Genomic DNA, 14,295 nt, shown 5'->3' with positions numbered 1-14,295 from the left:
CTCCTCTTTTTTGCAATGGTACCTTATTTCTTGGTGCAACTTCTTGAGAACTAGAACTTGAATTGGATGCTGCATAAACCAAAATCTTTCTTTTTTGTCTTGCAGGTGCCAACTTTTCTGTCTTCTGACTGTAAGTGCTTGTTTTTACATCTAGATAGTTGTCAACAAATATTTGATAAAACAAGTTGCGAAGATGACTGTTGCTACTAGCAGAAGACCCATTGAAGTCCCTGTGCACAAAAACTGCATACTTGTTGTCTGAATATGACGAGGATGACGTCTGAATATGATCGGATGTCAACAATTCTTCAATTTGGCATTCTATCTCAGTTGCCTCTTGAGGAGCAAGGCGATAAGATGGGGCATTGGGTAAGGAAGTGCCAGGAATAAGATCAGTGTGGTGTTCAACAGAGCGTGCTGGAGGCAGCCCTGTGGGTTGGGTGAAGACATCTGCAAATTCATGGAGTAGAGGAGCCATTGAAGGAGGGACTGGATTGGTGAGGTTGTCTGGCTTGACGGGGCGAACCAAGCACAAAGAAACATCTTGGTTTAAATTGACTCTCAGAATGGGAGCTTTGCCAATGGAAGGTTGGGTTGATGTGCTAGTTGAGGATGTAAGCACATAGGTGCGCCCATCGTGCTGCAAGTGGTATTGGTGATCTATAGCATGATAAACAGCATGTCGAGCCTCTTGGTATGGAATTCCTAGCAATAAATCAACACAAACTAGAGGAGAAACATCACATACCACAATATCACGAAAAGGTCCAATAGCAAAGGTGACAACACAACATTGTGAGATGGTAAGACGAGGACCATCCTTTCTGACCCAATCGAGCTGATACGGGTGGGGGTGAGGAGTGGTGGGAAGGCAAAGGCGTTCAACTATGTCTTGTGACACAAGATTCTTTTGACTCCCATTGTCAAGAATAAGCGTGGCCAACTCATGTTTGATTTGACAATTATGGGTAAACAAAGGCGTAACAGAGGTGTTTGTTGCATTAGCAGTCATGAGGATGAGAGAGGGGTCCACTTCTGTCGGATTTTCGAGAGAAACAGCTGGAAGTGGGGTAGTGGCCTTTGGTTGTTCGACCTCTGTAAAAAGAGTTTTCTGGGGGCGGAGATTTTTCAATACTCGACAATCTGCAGAAGCATGTGAGTTGGTCTTGTGAAATGTGCACCAGGGGGTGCGGTGAGGTGTGGGGGATGAGGCAGAGGCGACATTAGAAGAATCAAAGGAAGATGGACCATTTCTGGCTTGAGGATATCGGATTTGAGTACCCACTTTGCGTTCCACCGCCAGGGCCCGAATAAAGGCCTTGTCTAATGAAGCACTATCAAACAATTCAACTTCACGACGAAGAAGCATTAGCAAACCAGAATTAAATTTGATAATTAGTACCTCGTCTGGATCGGATATATGGAGTTGAATGCGCAACTTGCAGAAGACATCAATGTAGGCTTGCACTGATTGACTGGGTAGTTGTCGAAGCTGCAACCATTTGGCAAGGAGATTTTGTATATATCCTGGAGGATAGAAGCGTTCACGTAAGGCCTCGCAAAAGAGATTCCAAGATGTGATAGGCGTCGATTTGGTCTCGGCTTGCTCTCCAAGTTCCACAACCAAGAACATATTCTCAATATGAGTATCCCACCATGTTTGTGCTAGGCCTTCCAATTGTAGACTGGCGATCTGAAGTTTCATCTCCTCGTCCATTGTTGGACAGGTTCTAAAATAGTTGGAGAGGCTGCGGATCCAATTATCAACAGTCTCACCATTCATTTGCCCTGAGAATTTGGGCATTTGAAAGCGTGTATCAAGCTGCATTTGCCCTGGAGGGCGTTGTTGTTGTTGCAGCGTAATTAGCTCTTGAAGAGCCCTAGCTAAATCATTCACTGGCGAGTTCATGATTTTCATCCACTGAATGGAGTGAAATGTATGACCCTTAAAAAAAAAAAAATATCTTCGAACAGGTGGATGGCTTCCAAGATCTTATGCTCTAATACCAATTGATCTACTTGCAGATCTGAAAATTAAAAAAAAAAAGAATAACAGAACATACTGTAGACACAAACTGGAATAACACAGGTTTGCAAACAATACCACCACTTTATTATAAAGAAGAGATGAGCATTTTATAAACAATGAAATCATTCTTTTTATTACAAAAGATAAAATCAAACTGCATAATTAGATAAAGCCAATATATTTTAGATGTTTCTTTTTCCTAGTTTTTCAAATGTTTCCATCTTTTCTATTCTTGGATGTTTCCAATGAAATAGTATGTTTTTTCTTGGTTGCCCAATCAGTAAGATGTTGCTGATTTTTGTGTCCTGCCCAATGGGGAACTTATCTTTAATAGTGATCTTGTTGAGCTCCCTATAATCTGGACACATGCACCATGATCCATCCTTCTTGTGCACCAATACTACTGGAGCTGAGAAAGAACTTTGACTCGGTTGAATTATACCAGCCTCTAGCATTTCTGCAACCATACGTTCAATTTCACTTTTTTGGACATATGGATATCTATACGGCCTGATGTTTGGAGGAAAACTTCCTGGAATCAGATGAATAGCATGATCATGATCACGCATAGGTGGGAGACCTTTGGGAGTCTCAAATACCTTGGAATGATTGTCCAGGACTTTTTGGAGATCTGGAGAAATAGATGATTCCAATGTGGAAACATCTAGCGAACATAATTGTGCAATTACACCTCTTTGCTCCTTTTTTAGAAACTTTGTCATGCCATTAGAGCTGATTATCTTTCCTGGTTTCCCTGCAATACCCCTTAATTCAACTTCCTTTCCTTCCACAGAAAATTTCATGAAAAGTTCTTGAAAATTAAAAGCTATTGTACCCAAGGATTGTAGCCATTGGACTCCTAGTACAACATCAACACCTCCCATTGGAATGGAAAGCATTGGGCTAGTCAATACATATTCTCCCATGGATAGCTTGATATTATGGCACTTTCCAGAACAATTTATTGTTCCTCCATTTGCAATCATCACTTGACACTCTGGTGCTGGATATAGGAAGCAATTCAATTCTTTTGCTACCCTACAATGAATAAAATTGTGGGTGCTTCCTGAATCAATCAACACTATTACCTTTTTCTTCTTGATTTGTCCTTCTATCTTGATGGTTTGAGGAGTGGTAATTCCCGCCAATGCATTACAATATATGGTCGGATTTATTTGTTCTTCCTCTAGGCTTTGTTCCTAGAATATATCCTCTTCTTTTGACCTTTCTTGCTCCTTTTCTTCTTCCTCTTCACAATCTATGTAGAATAATTTCTTCTCTGCACACTTATGACCTTTTGTGTATTTGCTATCACAATTGTAAAAAAGCCCTTTTGCTCTTTTTTCTTCCAATTGTTGTGGTGTCAACCTTGTAGGTTGTGGAAGACTATGGGCAACAACACTTCCATCTTTATAGTTGTGAATGGTATGCTTCCTAGTTGCCATAATTTTTCTTTCCATTTTTCTTGCTAACCTGAATGCCTTCTCTAATGAATCAGGTTCCCAAAGGCGCACATCATGTTGGATATTATCCTTTAAAGACCCTATGAACACATCAATCCTATGCTCCTCTGGAATATCTTTTACCCTTATGTTCAATTTTTGGAACTCCTCAATGTGCTCCATTATTGAACCCTTTTGTTTGAGACTTATCAATTGGCTAAATTGCTTTTTGTATCCTCATAATGTGCTATCAATTCTTCCGTAAAAATTGCCCAAGTGATAAATTGTTTACGAGAACAAAGCCATTGATACCATACAAACTGATTTGGTTCCAAATATAAAGTTGCCATACGTACCTTTTGTGTGTTTTGCACATTATTGAGATCGAAGAATTGCTCCATCTGTAATATCCATGTGGTGGGATCCTTGCCATCAAACTTCCTCATATCGATTTTTGGAATGTGGTGATTCTTCGATCCAACATTAGAGTCTATGGAATCATGATTAACATTTCTTTTGTTCTCATCATGAGTTTCCTTTACTACCTTTTCACCATTAGTAAGTATTTCTTGTAGAAAATTAGTCAAATCTGTCTTCAAATCTGCCATGCCTGTCTTCAAATTTGTGTTCAAATCTATCTTCAAATTGTCCATCTTAGCTTCCATGCCATTTATCTTAGCATCTGTTAACTTTTGTGAGCGTGACATTTGTTGCACTTGTTCTTGTAATTTTGATATATCATGTAGCATTTCTTCCTCTTCTTCATGAGTCATGCTAGAGCTTTCAGGTTCCTTACTAGGTGTTTGCATTTTCTTTCCTCGGGGCATCAGTTACCGATAATAATGCTCTACTATGCCCTTTGAATTCCTTCAAAATAAATTTTCAAACCAAGCTTAAGCAAAAATTTAAAAAAAATCTACACACCTTTTTTCACTTTGTAGGAGCTTGATATTGCCTCTGATGTATCTCTGTACTTTCCAATCATCTAGTTCTAAACTTTTGACCTGTAGTATCTCTCTGTGTCCTCTTTCCAATGCCACAAGTCTGACCCAAATTGGATTCTCCAAGGAAGAGTTATGCGAAATCTCCCACAGTGACTTGATTATAGACTAGTTCAGTAGAGCTAACTTTTACGACATGCCGCGAGTCACTGTTTCAACCTTTGGATCTGAAAAATAGCCACATGAAACTACAGTCCGTCCTCTTTCTGTACCTTCTTACAAAACTTCAATCCGATCCCCAGAGAGAAAGTTATGACGATTTTCCCCAGGTCACCTATTTTGAATGTAATTCAGGAGTCTGCAAAAAGACCCACTTCCTCAGATCATATCTCCGCAAATATCACGTGAAAAGCTCTGAAATTCAGACCCGTGGTTCAGCGCGATTTCTTCTAAAATGGGTTTTTTTGCGACTTTTGAAACGTCATAGAAACAAATTTATAGCGAAAATTCCACGATGACCTGTTTGGAGCAGCGAAACCCTAGAATCCAAAGCTCTGATACCAAATGTTATGAAACCAGCTCAAGAAAAGATAGAAAAGAAAGATCAACGCCTTAGAATTTAGTCTCTTCGAGGGGGAAACCTCCTTTACATTATATAAATGAACAATTCTTGGATGATACAAATGACAAAACCTCCTTTATATATATAGGAGTCTAAGGAGTCACAATATAATCCAGCCGACCTAACAATAATAATATAAAGCCACAAAAATAACAATAGAGGGATTCTATGGGGCACAGAAATAACAATATGGGGGTAATAGGGGCACAAAAATATAAATAAGGGGTATAACTACAATAGTAATGGGGTAATCATTAGTATTATAGGGACCCAACAGAGCAAAGGATGACTTTCCCGCTGCACCTCCTCTCAAATAGAGGGTTAACAACAACGAATTGTTTCTCGTAATGCCGTAAGAAGATATGGGAAGAAGGTCTTCAAGTTGTTTACCTTGAAAGGGAAGACTCTGAAGGCCTGGAGGGATCCCAATCCGCCGTTCTAGATCCAGTTTGAGATCCAGCACCAGATCTGAAGAACTAAGCCATTGCAGGATGGTTCTACCTGTAGGCTGAGAAATTTGGATCTGAAAGGAGTCAAAGAAGTGCCTAGACGCAGTGGAGAAGCAGATCTGTTGCTTGCTTACGGTAGAGATGACAACGACACCATCTATGCCAGAGAAAGCCCTGTGTAGAGGCTTGCTAACCTGTTGTTTCAGCTCTGCACCCGAGTCTGTGTATTGCCCACTTTGGTACCTCTGCAGGTAGATCTAGGAGGTTCCAGGGGAAGATCCGATGCTGGCTTGCCTACCTTACAAATCCCAGATAGAACACACGCTTTTTGGATAGCGATGAGGAGGTCAAGCGTTCAAGCCTCGCCCGCTTCCTCTTCCTGTCATTAGTCCACTTCAAACCGGCCTGCCGATGCACCCTATCGACCACCCAGATCTTCAAGTGGAGGTGCGAAAAATTCTTGTAGCGCCCATGATTTACAATCATGCTCACCGGTTGCAACCCTTCGCTTCCCAGAGCCCTCACGCTCACCCTCCACAGGCAGTACAGCTCCTCATCTTCCGAAGCCCCCATTGTCTCCACATGCCAGACTGGCATCACTATGAAGCCCACTCTTGCTTTTCTGTCCATGGAACACTGTACATACGACTAGTCTTCACTGAAAATGGCCATCACACATTCTCCCGAAAGAACCGAACCCTCGACGCCAGAGAAAGCAGACATTGTTCTCTCAGAATTCGTCCGATACTTATAAACAAACAATATATTAATAACATGAATTAAAATTATTAATATAGTAATCACAAGAATTCAATAATTATAATTATTAGTATAAAAGTGTTACAATATAGTGTTACAACATAGTAAAACATAAAACATAAAATAAACAAACAATATAGTAATAACATGAATTAGTTAATGATAATGATTAGTATAATAGTATTACAAAAAACATAAAACAAACAAACATGAATTTCAATCATTAATATATTAATAACATGAATTAAATAATGATAATTATTAGTATAATAGTGTTACAATATAGTGTTACAAATTAGTAAAACATAAAACATAGAACAAACAAACAATATAGTAGTAACATCAATTGAAATTATTAATATAGTAATAAAATGAATTAAATAATGATAATGATTAATATAATAGTGTTACAAAATAGTAAAACATAAAACATAAAACAAACAAACAATATCATAATAACATGAATTAAAATTATTAATATAATAATAACTTGAATTAAATAATGATAATGATTAGTATAATAGTGTTACAATATTGTAAAACATAAAACAAACAAACAATATAGTAATAACATGAATTAAAATTATTAATATAGTAATAACATGAAATAAATAATGATAATGATTAGTATAATATTATTACAAAATAGTAAAACATAAAATATAAAATAAATGAACAATATAGTAATAACATGAATTAAATAATTATATTAATTAGTATAATAGTGTTACAAAACAGTAAAACATAAAACATAAAAAAAACTAACAATATAGTAATAACATGAATTAAATAATCATAATGATTAGTATAATAGTGTTACAAAATAGTGATTCAAAATAGTAAAACTTAAAACATAAAACAAACAAACAATATAGTAACAACATGAATTCAAATTATTAATATACTAATACCATGAACTAAATAAGGATAATGATTAGTATTATAGTGTTACAAAATAGTAAAACATAAAACATAAAACAAACAATAACATGAATTGAGATTATTAATATAGTAATAACATGAATTAAATAATTATAATTATTAGTATAATAGTGTTACAATATAGTAAAACATAAAACATGGAACAAAAAAATATAGTAATAACATGAATTTAATAATTATAATCATTAGTATAATGGTGTTACAAAATAGTATTACAAAATAGTGCTACAATATAGTAAAACATAAAACAAGAAACAAACAAACAATATGGTAATAACATGAGTTAATATTATAAATATAGTAACAACATGAATTAAATAATGATAAGATTAGTACAATAGTGTTACAAAATAGTGTTATAAAAAAGTAAAAAATAAAACATAAAACAAACAAAGAATATAGTAATAACATGTATTAAAATTATTAATATAGTAATTACATGAATTAAATAATGATAATGATTAGTATAATAGTGTTGCAAAATAGCGTTACAATATAGTAAACATGAAACAAACAAAGAATATAGTAGTAACATGAATTAAAATGATTAATATGGTTATTACATGAAATAAATAATGATAATGGTTAGTATAATAATGCTACAAAATAGCGTTGCAAAAGAGTAAAACATAAAACATAAAAGAAACAAACAATATGCTAACAACAAGAATTAAATAATTATAATGATTAGTGTATTAGTGTTACAAAATAGTAAAACATAAAACAAATGAACAATATAGTAATAACATGAATTAAATAATGATAATGATTAGTATAATAGTGTTACAATATTGTAAAACATAAAACATAAAAAAAACAAACAATATAGTAGTAAAATGATTTAAAATTATTAATATATTAATAACATGTATTAAATAATGATAGTGATTAGTATAATAGTGTTACAATACAGTAAAACACAAAACATAAAATAAACAATCGACATAGTAATAACATGAGTTAAATAATGTTAATGTTTAGTATAATAGTTTTACAAAATGATTTTACAAAACAATAAAACATAAAACAAACAAAAACATACATTAGTAACATGAATTAAATAATGATAATGATAATGATTAGTATAATAGTGTTACAAAATAGTCTTACACTATAGTAAAATGTAAAACATAAAACAAACAATCAATATAGTAATAACGTGAATTAAAATTATTGATATAGTAATAACATAAATTAAAATCATTAATATAGTAATGACATGAATTAAATAATGATAATGATGAGTATCATAGTGCTAACAAAATAGTGCTACAAAATAGTGTTACAAAATTGTAAAATTTAAAACATAAAACAAACAACCAATATAGTAATAACATGAATTAAAAATATTAATATAGTAATAACATGAGTTAAATAATTATAATGATTATTATAATATTGTTACAATATAGTGTTACAAAATAGTAAAACATGAAAAATAAAACAAACAAACAATATAGTAATAAGATGAATTAAAATTACTAATATAGTAATAACATGAATTAAATAATGATAATGATTAGTATAGTAGTGTTACAAAATAGTGTTGCAAAATAGTAAAACATAAAACATAAAACAAATAAACAATATACTAATAACATGAATTAAACAATGATAATGATTAGTATAGTAGTATTACAAAATCGTAAAACATAAAACATAAAACAACCATACAATATAGTAAAAACATTGATTAAATAATGATATTCATTAGTATAATAGTGTTACAATATAGTAAAACAAAAAACATAAAACAAACAAATAGTATAGTAATAACATGAATTAAAATTATTAATATAGTAATAACCTGAACTAAAGAATGATAATCTTTAGTATAATAGTGTTAGAAAATAGTATAAAATAAAACATAAAACAAACAAATAATATAGTAATAACATGAATTGAATAATGATAATGATTAGTATAATAGTGTTACAGAATAGTAAAAAATACAACATAAAGCAAACCAACAATATACTAATAACATGAATTGAAATTATTAATATAGTAATCACAGGAATTAAATAGTTATAATGATTAGTTTAAAAGTGTTACAAAATAGTCTTACAATATAGTAAAACACAAAACATAAAATAAACAAACAATATAGTAAAACATAAAACATAAAACAAACAAACAATATAGTAATAACATGAAATACGTAATGATAATGATTAGTATAATAGTGTTACAAAATAGTAAAACATAAAATATAAAACAATCGAACAATATAGTAATAACATGAATTAAATAATTATATTGATTAGTATAATAGCGTTACAAAATAGTGCTACAATATAGTAAATCATAAAACCAACAAACAATATAGTAACGACATGAATTAAAATTATTAATATACTAATAACATGAACTAAAAAAGGATAATGCTTAGTATAATAGTGTTACAAAATAGTAAAACATAAAACATAAAACAAACAAAGAATATAGTAATAACATGAATTAAATAATATAAGATTAGTATAATAGTGTTACAAAATAGTGTTATAAAATAGTAAAAAATAAAACTTGAAACAAACAAACAATATAGTAATAGCATGAATTAAATAATGATAATGATTAGTATAATAGTGTTACATAATAGTGTTAGAAAAAGAATAAAACAAACAAAGAATATAGTAATAACATGAATTAAATAATGATAATGATTAGTATAATAGTGTTATAAAATAGTAAAAAATAAAACATAAAACAAAGTAAACAATATCGTAATAACATGGCTTAAAATTATTAATATAGTAATAACATGAATTTAATAATGTTAATGATTGGTATAATAGTGTTACAAATAGTAAAACATAAGACATAAAACACATAAACAATATAGTTATAACATGAATTAAATAATGATAATGATTAGTATAATAGTGTTACAATATAGTAATAAAATGTAACATGAATTGAAATTATTAATATAGTAGTAACATGAATTAAAATTAATAATATAGTAATAAAATGAATTAAATAATGTTAAGGATTAGTAAAATAGTGGTACAAAATAGTAAAATATAAAACAAACAACAATATAGTAATAACATGAATTGAATAATGATAATGATTCATATAATAGTGTTTCAAAATAACGTTACAAAATAGTAAAACATAAAACATAAAGGAAACAAACAATATAGTTATAGCATGAATTAAATAATGATAATGATTAGTATAGTAGTGTTCCAATATAGTAAAACATAAAACATAAAACAAACAACCAATATAGTAATAACATGAATTAAATAATGATAATGATTAATATAAAAGTGTTACAAAATAGTAAAACATAAATCATAAAACAAACAATATAGTAGTAACATGAATTAAATAATGATAATGTGTTGGGTCCCTATAATACTAGTGATTACCCCATTACTATTGTAGTTATACCCCCTATTTATATTGTTGTGCCCCTATTACCTCCATGTTGTTATTTCTGTGCCCCATGGAATCCCTCTATTGTTATTTTTGTGGCTTTATGTTATTATTGTTAGGTCGACTGGATTATATTGTGACTCCTTAGACTTCTATATATAGAAAGGAGGTTTTGTCATTTGAAGCATCAAAGGATTGTTCATTTATGTAATGTAAAGGAGGTTGCCCCCTCGAAGAGGCTGAATTCTAACGCGTTGATCTATCTTTTCTATCTTTTCTATGTAGGGGCTTGGAAGCTCTGATGTGGGTGCTGGATTGTGTTGTAATGGTTCCTTTCCTTTGACTGCATCTCGGAAGGAACCCGTGGTTTTTGAACTAGTTCCTTTGCACCCGCCTTGCAGTCTCAGATTGAGGATGATGGTTGAATCTTTAACAACTCCATAGTGCTGAAGTGTGTGCTAGTCCTGCATGCAGAGTCGTGAAAATAACATATTTTGGTATGTCACTAGAGTTCCCAGTTTGATTTGGATCTCCTTTTTTAACTCCAAAACATTCATTCCTTCCCAGTTCTGCACACAACAATGTCTGCCTTCTATTGATCTGATAAAGATCTACTTTTGATCTTACGGATCAACCTTATCCAAGCCCCGATTTACTAGATTGATCTCCAGATCTGGCCGATCGATGGTGGATCTAGGGTTTATATGCCTTTCTGCTAAAGCCTTCATAGCAGCTAGGGTTTTCTCAACCCATTCAACGCCTTCGCTGAGAACCAGCGGCAGCTCGGGGACGGACACGATCCTGTGATCTCGAGCCATGACAAGGGCGGGGATCACAGAGGTTGCTAGGGTAGAAACCACTGCATGTCTTTTCTGGTGCCATTTTCGCCAGATTTTCATGGGAGCGAGCATCCATCCGCCACGATTGTGTTACAAAATAGGGTTACAAAAAATCATAAAACAAACAAACAATATAGTAATAACATGAACCAAATAATGATAATGATTATAATGTTACAAAATAGTAAAACATAAAACATAAAACAAACAAACAATATAGTAATAACATAAAACAAACAAACAATATAGTAATAACATTAATTAAATAATCATAATTATTAGTATAATAGTTTTACAACATAGTGTTAACAAATAGCAAAACATAAAACTTAAACCAAACAAATAATATAGTAATAACATGAATTAATTTATGATAATGATTAGTATAATATTGTTACAATATATTAAAACATAAAGAAAACAAACAATATAGTAATTACATGAATTAAATAATGTTAATGTTTAGTATAATAGTGTTACAAAATAGTTTTACAAAAGAGTAAAACATAAAACATGAAACAAACAAAAAATATAGTAATAACATTAATGAAATAATGATATTGATTAGTATAATATTGTTACAAAATAGTCTAAAAATATAGTAAAATGTAAAACATAAAACAAACAAACAATATAGTAATAACATCAATTAGATAATGATAATGATTAGTGTAATAGTGTTACAAAATGGTGTTACAAAATAGTAAAACATAAAATATAAAACAAACGAACAATATACAATATAGTAATAACATGAATTAAATAGTGATATTGATTAGTATAATAGTGTTACAAAATAGTGCTATAAAATAGTGAAACATAAAACATAAAATAAACAAACAATATAGTAATAGCATGAATTTAAATTATTAATATAGTGATAACATGAATTAAATAATTATAATGATTAGTATAATAGTGTTACAAAATAGTAAAACATAAAACATAAAACAAACAAACAATATAGTAATAACATGAATTAAATAATGATTATGACTAGTATAGTAGTGTTACAAAATAGTAAAACATAAAACATAAAACAAGCAAAAAATATGCTAACAACAAGAATTAAATAATGATAATGATTAGTATATTAGTGTTACAAAATAGTAAAACATAAAACATAAAATAAAACATAATAGTGCTACAATGTAGTAAAACATAAAACATAATACAAACAAACAATATAATAATAACATGAATTAAATAATCATAATGATTAGTATAATATTGTTACAATATAGTAAAACATAAAATATAAAACAAACAAACAATATAGTAGTAACATGAATTAAAATTATTAATATAGTAATAACATTAATTAAATAATGATAATGATGAGTATAATAATGTTACAAAATAGTGCTACAAAGTAGTGTTACGAAATTGTAAAATATAAAACATAAAAGAAACAAAAAATATAGTAATAACATGAATTAAAATTACTAATATAGTAATAACATGAATTAAATAATGATAATGATTAGTATAGTAGTGTTACAATATAGTAAAACAAAAAACATAAAAAAAAAAAACAAACAATATAGTAATAACATAAATTAAAATTATTAATATAGTAATAACATGAACTAAAGAATGATAATGTTTAGTATAATAGTGTTACAACATAGCGTAAAATAAAACATAAAATGTAACAAACAATACAGTAGTAACATGAATTAAATAATGATAATGATTAGTATAATAGTGGTACAAAACAGTCTTAGAAAATATTAAAAGATAAAACATAAAAGATACAAACAATATACTAATAACATGAATTAAAATTATTAATATAGTAATCACATGAATTAAATAATTATAATGATTAGTATAAAAGTGTTACAAAATAGTGTTACAATATAGTAAAACATAAAACATAAAAAAAAACAAACAATATAGTAATAACATGAATTAATTAATGATAATGGCTAGTATAATAGTGTTACGATATAGTAAAACATAAAACAAACAAGCAATATAGTAATAACATGAATTAAAATGATTAATATAGTAATAACATGAAATAAAAAATGATAATGATTAGTATAATAGTGACACAAAAAACAAAAAACAAACAAACAGTGTAATAATAACATGAATTAAAATTATTAATATAGTAATAACATGAATTAAATAGTTATAACGATTAGTATAATAGTGTTACAAAATAGTTCCAATATAGTCAAACATAAAAAATAAAAAAGACAAACAATATAGTCATAACATGAATTACATAATGATAATGATTATTGTAATAGTGTTGCAAAATAGTGCTACAAAATAGTGTTACAAAATAGTAGAACATAAAACATAGGGTTAAGGGTTTACAGATAGTAATAACATGAATTAAATAATGATAATGATTAGTATAATAATGTTACAAAATAGTGCTACAAAATAGTGTTACAAAATAGAAAAAAATAAAACAAACAAACAATGTCGTAATATCATGAATTTAAATTATTAATATAGTAATAACATGAATTAAAAAATGATATTGATTAGTATAATAATGTTACAAAATAGTAAAACATAAAACATAAAACATAAAACAAACAAACAATATAGTAATAACATGAATTAAATAATGATAAGATTAGTATAATAGTGTTATAAAATAGTAAAAAATAAAACATAAAACAAACAAACAATATCGTAATAACATGGCTTAAAATTATTAATATACTAATAACATGAATTGAATGATGTCAATGATTGGTATAATAGTGTTACAAAATAGTAAAACATAAAACATAAAACAAATAAACAATATAGTTATAACATGAATTAAATAATGATAATGATTAGTATAATAGTGTTACAATATAGTAAAACATAAAGCAAACAAACAATATAGTAATAACGTGAATTGAAATTATTAA

The sequence above is a fragment of the Pinus tabuliformis genome, chromosome 6 (genome assembly GCF_031772625.1).
Source record: "Pinus tabuliformis cultivar Carrire ecotype Pingquan chromosome 6, CPIR1, whole genome shotgun sequence".
Classification (NCBI taxonomy): Eukaryota; Viridiplantae; Streptophyta; class Pinopsida; order Pinales; family Pinaceae; genus Pinus; species Pinus tabuliformis.
This window is presented reverse-complemented; position numbering follows the sequence as displayed.